Source organism: Mesocricetus auratus, unplaced genomic scaffold, assembly GCF_017639785.1.
Source record: "Mesocricetus auratus isolate SY011 unplaced genomic scaffold, BCM_Maur_2.0 Super-Scaffold_100021, whole genome shotgun sequence".
In the NCBI taxonomy this organism is placed as follows: Eukaryota; Metazoa; Chordata; class Mammalia; order Rodentia; family Cricetidae; genus Mesocricetus; species Mesocricetus auratus.
This window is the reverse complement of record NW_024429202.1, coordinates 22,195,751-22,204,026: the sequence shown is the minus strand read 5'-3', so window position 1 is coordinate 22,204,026 and position 8,276 is coordinate 22,195,751. Positions and strand designations below refer to the sequence as shown.

At 35.6% G+C, this 8,276-nt stretch overlaps 1 pseudogene; it reads right to left on the bottom strand.

Moving 5' to 3' along the window:
• Positions 1-6,763: 6,763 nt before the first annotated feature.
• Positions 6,764-7,460, bottom strand: LOC101844767 (annotated as a pseudogene).
• Positions 7,461-8,276: the final 816 nt, after the last annotated feature.

Sequence of the window (8,276 nt, the reverse complement as noted above, 5' to 3'; positions counted from 1 at the left end):
GTTGCTGAGAAAATTGAGGGTCAACATTTGAATATTCAGAAAAAAACTACTTCCTCAAGGTATGCTGTGTCCACCAAACGAACATTATGGCATGCAAGCACCTTCTTCATATATATATACACATCATATACATGCAGTAATAAAAATAAATGATAAGACCAGGTGATGCGCAGGTCTTTAATCCCAGCACTTGGGAAGCAGAGGCAGGCAAATCTCTGTGAGTTCCAGACCACCCTGGTCTACAAGAGCTAGATCCTCTACAGCCTCCAAAGCCACAGAGAAATCCTGTCTCGAAAAAAAGAAAAAATGATAAAATAAATATTTTAGTATAAAACTAACATTTATGATAATAAAGAATTTTAATGAATGACCAAATAAACTGTTTTTGCATCCATCATATTTGTAATGAAATTTTTTCTCAGTACTATATTGTAGTTCATATTAAAACAGTTATATATTTGACACTGTTTAATTACCTCTGAAAATTTCTGCATATGAAAATGACTATATTAATTTCCAGCAAAATTGAAGACATTTATATTTTATCTAAAGAGCTCACTTTGGACATCAGTTAACTTGCTAATGTTTTATAGTTAATTTTACAATTTTTTTGCTAATTTCTAAATTCAACTAGTGAATATCGTTACATCATGATATACAAGTTGAGACAAGTTAATTTTTATATATGACATCAGCTCTTGGAATTTCAAACCTGTACTACACTATTAATCATTGTCTGTTTTGATGACAGATTTTATTACTTTATGCATTAGCATATAGTGCTAACAAGACAGTGTTAATCTACAGAGTGACATGTTTTGATATGTACTGTTTTGTCATCATACCTCAACAGAAAGGAGAAATGGTTGACTGAATTTTCAGAAGCTAGATAAAACTCATCAATTCTGTTCTTCTTCCCTTGATATTATATTAAAATTTACAAATATATCTTGCACATACTATTATGGCTCTTTTGTATCACATATTGTAACATAGTCTATTTATCCTTTATATACATAGTCATCATATAATATCATCAGTAGATGAATATGACTGAGAAATCACGAGGCAGGTCAAGCTGACAAATATTACAATTAAATTGTTACATACAATTTGGTAATATGATTGTCTTTCTCATGTCATTGAACTCTTAATTCAATTCACAAGCAGACTGACTTTCAAATGTCTTATATCCTGACATTTTGCTTTGTAAGGAGAATATTTTTCTTCATTCACCTACAAACAGCACTCAATACAATAAAATATAATTAGTTATTCCATAGATAATATATAAACATGAAACTAAATTTGTAGCAGAATATTCAATAGTTTAGTTCCTATTTTAGTTTTTTCTTAAGTTTTGTGTACTATATTTATTCTTTGAATCTATATGTGGATGCCCTAATCCCTGCTACCCAGTGGATTAATTTTATATTGTGGTAAAAGTATATTTACAAAAAGTATTTAAGACCCAATTAAGACAGTTGGATGGATCTTCATTTCTTTGGTGAACATTCTTACACAAAGAGGGAATTTGGACACAGCTATGTCAAGGAGCTATAAAGACAAAGAGTAACAAAACGTGATCCTTAAGCCATACAGAAACCTCATAAAAAATTATCTGGCCAATACATTGATGTTTGACTTTCAAGACCTTATGATTTTCTGTTGTTGAAGCTATTTGCCCAATGGTAGGTTTTTTATGGCAACTCTCTCAAACTGATAGAGTGAGTCTTGTCAGGTTCTATGCTAATAACATATGTGTAAGCATCATCTGAGATTTTTCAATATATTACTTAAAATGGTGTGCTACAGTATTTCTTTATAAAAAAGATATAGTTTTTTGTGTGCATATATATTACACAACAAAAATGTAAGTCACAGGACAGCTTTTGGGGGGTTTGGTTCTCTCCTTCTACCATATATGTCCTATAAACTGAGCTCAAATATTTAGGCTTTCTGATAAATAACATTCCTTGTTGTGTCATCTCACCTGTCTATACAGTACAACATTTTGAGCATAAAAATAGGTGACATTCAGGTATTTTAACAGTGTTCACAATGGAATGACATAAATCATTTCTAGTTGTTTTCAGGATATATTATCAAAAATGTTGACAAATAAACAAACCAATGCAAAGAAACTCCTGAGATTTAGTGGGTGACATGAACGATGATTAAAGCACACATTTATTCTGGTACAAATAAGATATTTAAATGTCGAGTACTCTTTAAACCTATTTGGATAAGATAAAAATGTATGCTTTAGAAATTCTTAATTAAAATGTTCTATTACTTATGAAAATCAACAAATTGAGTGCTTTCTTTCTTTTCTCTTCATCGCCATTAGTTTTAATTATTTGAGTTGCCTCAACGTCACCAATGTCAGGGGAGTTAAATGAGACCATGTTCTTAAGTACAGCAATATGTTCAGTGAATATTGCAAGGATTAACTTTTGTGATGACCTTGGTACTTGACTGCTTTAGAGTGTAAAATTACTCCTTGAAATTGGCTTAAGTGAATTGGAGACCCTGAATGGCTTATTGAAGACATCCATCCATCCTTTCAAAATGTCTTAAGTAAAGCAGCCCTTCAGTTCTTACTTAAGCCTGGTCCAGTATAATTGGTGTTGTGTTTTAGTCTTCCTTTCCTTTCTCACTGCAGCCAAAAGGAGCTGATCATCTGCTATGGTGATGATTTTAGATAGTCAATGAAAGGAGTTTCAGAAACAGTCATTAACATCTCTAAAACCTGAGGAAACCACAAAGTTGTTTCCTAATTTAATCTGCTAAGGGCAAATAGGGGGAACAGTATGACTACTTATGGCATCCATTTTAGTATTTATAATCCAAAATATATCAATATCCATATAATTCCTTGAAATTTATTTCTGTTAGTGTCCACTTAGCTATATAGAGCGAGGGTTTGTTTGTCACTTGTTTATCAATTACCAATTATTCATTCCTTTTTGAATAATCTCATCCTATGGGCTTTCTCAGTCTGATGTGCTCCCCAGGTGTGCTGCTACACATAGGCCTCATCCTCAGTTACCAAGACCAACCCTTGCCTCATATCCTATATGCCAGGAAATCCTCACTTAATCCTGATGTGTCAAATCCCCTGGCCTTAACACCCTAACACACAAAATGTATTCCAACATAGCGTGATGAATAGCAAAGACTTTGACCTGTCCAAGTCGTCATCAGAGCCCCAAGCATTGGTCAGGTGCTGTAGTTTCCTTATTGATCCAACAGACCCACCTGTTTGCAACATTGCCATGCTTTCTTGGTCACCAGGAATCAAGTGAAAAAGTAACCAAGAAGACACTGTAATTATAAACGTATAAACATCCTGCTTGAAATCAAGACACAGATTAACCTCCAATTCAGAAAAATAAGTCATTTTAATATTGCACTATCACAAATACACAGGCATAGGAGCAAAAATGAACAGAGAAGTATCACAATTAAACAATACCATACATCAAATGGACATAAGATCACCCAAAAATACACACCCAAAAATGCATATGTATAGTTTTTCAGCAACCCATGGATATATTTGAAATTGAGCACATACTGATATACAAAAGAAACTTAATGAATACAAAATAAATAAGTAAAACAAAATAGTTCCTTTGCTTTATATCCTATCACAGTGCAATAAGCCTTAAAATAAATAGCAAAATTATCTGTTGAGACTCTGTGAACTCCTGAGAATTAAGTATCACATTAAGTATGATAAATATGTCAAAATAGAAATTAAAAAACGCCAGGCGGTGGTGGCACACGCCTTTAATCCCAGCACTCGAGAGGCAGAGGCAGGTGGATCTCTGTGAGTTTGAGGCCGGGCTGGACCGACAGCCTCCAATACAATACAGAGAAACCCTGTCTCGTAAGCCAAAAAAAAAAAAAAAAAGAAATAAAAAAGAAAAAATTCCTGAATTTAAATGAGAGCAAATCACAATATTAGCTCTGGAAAAAATTAAAGAAAACTTACAAGTGAATATTACATCTCTAATCCCTACATTAAGAAGTAAGAAAGCACAAATCAATGACTTAATGATAGAACTCAAAATTTGGAATAAAGAACAAACTAAACCCAATTACAACTGGTAAGTTGAAGTAGTAGAGATCAGAGTAGAAATCAATGACATAGAATTAAAGAAAGTATTTTGAGGAGATGAAGAAACTAAGAAGACAGCTATTTGTGAAGATTTATGGACTGTTATACATCTAACTAAAATAGGTGACCTTAAATTACAGAACAAGCAAAGAACATTGAAATATTACTACAGACACCATAGAAATACAGAACTCTGTATAAAATAAACTTTAAAACAATCCACCCACGGGACCAGAACGAGGACAAGGAAGAGAAGAACCACCAGATTATTGGACTTGCTAGCACCCACCAAAAGGGAACCCCTCTTTTAGTCGCTGAGTCTTATATTTTTGGGTTACACCAACCTGCAACTGTTACATATGCAATGCAACACCCACACTTAAGGATCAGTGAAAAATGTGGAAGAGAGCAAAGATTTTAAGAGACTAAAGATTGACACCTATTGATCTGGAAAGACATTTAGTAGTTCTACAGAAAAATTATTTGTGAGCCCTCATAGATGGGCCTAATAGATCGAAACTCAATACTAGGAAGTGATCAAAGCACTCTTTAATTCTATAAAACAAACAAATAAATATGCAAAATAATGAAGAGCATTGAAAACTTTAGAAGTCCAACTTCTAGAGTTTTTGTTGAGGATGAAACAAAAGGATCTACCAATAAGGAACTAAAATCTGAGAGGAAAAGGAATCCACTTATAATATGATCTTTCTATCCATGTGTCTATACTCTTCTTCTCTTTCTGTTTCTCCTTTTCTTTGTTTGTTTCTGTATTCTGCCTCTCTGTTTCTCCCCAGGATATATATATATGTATGTATGTGTGTATGTATATGTATATATATATATATATATATATATATATGTTTGCAAAAGTAATTGTTCTTGCAATACGAGGCTTGAGTTTCTCAGGGTCAGCAAGTCAGATAAGTTTTACACACAGAGCAATAAACTAAAACTTCTAGTGGAGACTTATAGCATCAATTGCTTACTGCTGTAGGTCAAAGTGAGGGTCTAAGTTTAATTTGCACCAGAAACAAAACCTGGCACCTTCCAGTGCTCTAGCTTCAGTGGCAGCACAGGCCTTCAGGAAAGTTTACTTTTCCCTGAGGATGAGCAAATGGGATGATTACCTTTATATTTATATGCCCAGGGGAACCATGAGGGAGCAGTAAATCTCTGAGCTAAAATCTTGAGTTATAAAACAAAAGCTTGAGAATCTCTTAGTTCAGGGTTAGTTTAGGTTATCACTTCTCTATCTGCCAGTTAGAGAATAGGGCATGCTGACTTTTTTCTATACATCTATACAGCTATGAATCAACAAATTTGGGCAGATAGTAATCCTATATCCTTGGATATCTGGGAATGGCTTATATGGGATGTTTTTACTTGGGCCCTAAACACTTACCAAATGCCTGTCAGGAAGGATAATCACAGGAAGGCAGATCTTTGCAATAGCAATGCACCGGGGAACAAGGACCTAATAGTGGCAAGCAGGTCACACATGTAAACTATGACCTGTTAATGGAGAAGAGACTTTACACATAACTAGGGAGTGTTAGCCATAAACTCCAAACACATGGGAGAAATTTGCTCCCAGCAAATGATCAGAAAGTACCAAACTGTGGAAAGTGAATCCCAACTTTGGTACAGAAAGGAATAACCTGCAGGAAGAATCTACAGCAAGAAACAACCAATTCATTTACAAAATTGTAACACAAATTACAGCTTTTGTACTGTCTCTATCCATCAGAAGAATCCTTCATTCATCTGAGTTGTCTCATGATGCGACAGCTGTACAATTACTGTGTGATCGAGTGGCTTGTAGCAGCAGAGGAGAGGGAACCTAACACAGCAAGTCACACTCCTGCCACTTGGTAAAAATGACTTTATCCTATTTGATACGAAGAATGTTTTATTTGCTAGTGATCACATGGGACTATTTCAGTCTCCACTGGGTCTTTTGTGAGCTGATTGGGTGAGTGTGTATGTGTATGTGTGTGTCATTATACAGACACACATTATAGCACATACACACGTATATATTCTTTTGTGTCGTTTTTTTCATTTGTATTTTGGTCTGTCTGTCTTTTGTTTGTTTTTGTTAGAGTAAAAACACAGATACTTGACAGGGTTGATCCCAGCCTTCTGGGGCCAAAGAGAAAACAATCTCTTTTAAATCACCATGCAAGTTATTTTCACCTTCCACTGGAATGGTTACAGTCCCCACTTATCCTACTGTAGAAAAGTGAATGATAGGCTGTTGCTTCTCCTCATTGATCATATCACAGCATGGTTTCTCCCTGTTGTCTCCTATGTAGACCCGTAGTAGAAAAAGGGCTGAGAAAAACTACAATTACTACCTCTAAACCCTACTTATAAGAGGAGTTCATCCCTGTATCTGTGCCAACAACCTGCACACCTAGAGGTGTTTTCCTGACAAGATTCTATGAAGGGAGTGGGTGCAGGGGATAAAATACTAAAATGAAAAAAATGGGAGCCCCAGGTGACCATCTCCAGCTACAGATTACACTTAGAATCCTAAAGACATAGTCATTTTGAGAGGTGTTGGAGGAAGTGTACAGGAGGCAAAAACAGGCAGCAAGGGTGTTATTACAGAAGGAGTTGGCCTGCTCGCCTTCACTTCACCTTGCCGTGAGTGGCCACAGCTTCCATGGTTTATGCAGTGTTTCTTTATATCCCAGCAACTGTACTGGTTTGATGAGCTTAATGTGCTTGTCCAACTCATAAATGATAGAATGCCAATTGTCGGGTTCGCCTCCAGGACCGCCTCTTCCGAGAACCCCTCCAGATGCTTGATGACATCTGGAAGGCTGTTGTCATCGACTACAACCAGGACCCTCTTCCCCACTTTGATAAGGGGGTGGGGGAATTTCTTCATTCCGGCAAGGAAGTGGTCTGGCAAATAGTGTCCTTCACGCTCTTGTAAGAGGGTAACTGGTCCTCAATAAGTTCTGTGTATCTGCAATCCTTAATGATGTTGCTGTAGCAAGGATAAGGCTTTATTGGGGAAAGTGACACATTGTAAGATGGGTTCCAGATCCTAAACTGCACTTCATCATCCTCAGCAATAGTTTCTGCTTTGTTGAGAAGAATCAGACCCTCATAATGTTGCTCATTTGAGGCGTCATGGCCTCACCACAGGCAACCACATCTAGTTAATGGCATCCAGGACTTTCCATAGGATTGCCAGCATCTTGAAACATCTGCCTGTCTCCTCGTGTCCTGTCATGGTCAGGTGTATGTCAAATATTTTGGGCAGTACATCAGAAATGTACGTTACAACTACTTTGCCTTCATGCGTGTTCTTTCCCATTAGCTACCTTGCAAACTACTCAAAAACTTTATGGAGTATTACTTTAAGAAAACAGTAACCAATTCTTTTACATGTACAAATACTAGGAAGAAACAATGTCAGCATTGATATGGCATCAGGTCTGTGTAACTAGTCCAAACTGACAAGAGATAGGAGTTTGTATTACCCTGGATTTCTTATGTGGCTCTCTGATTCCCTGATTTTGCTGCATTTATGTTTCTAAAGATAAACTGACTAAAGGCATTGGATTTGTGAAATTGTAAAACATCAGATATATTAGGAAAAAAACACAGAGATATATAGGATTATAAATATTAAATATAAATTGTAGCACATGTTCTAATGGGTCTTTATAATAAAAGCCCAGAATCATAAATCAGGGTAAATGCTGAAACTGTCTTCCTTTGTATTGTTTATAGCATACATGCTGGTTACCATAAACATATTGTTCTATTAAAACAATGACATCTCATCATAGTACAATGCATGTAATATGATATTGCCAACATTTTAAAAAGTGAATAGAGTAAAATGATGACCTTTCATTGACATTTAGATAGCTAAAATAAATGAAAACAAACACTATATGGGACTCGTAATAAATATATTTGAACCTGAAAATGAGTCTTTCCATTACACATACCCATTCATGACTATTTAAAAGTTTTAAATATTACAGTAGTGGTATACTTTCCGATGTATTTTGCCTTCTACTAGAGATACACCTTTCCTGCAGACAGCTGTTGAGTTCTCATGAAATTTGAACTTTAGTACAACTAAAGGGAGCAGCAACTTCATGCTTGTTGTCTCCTGCCT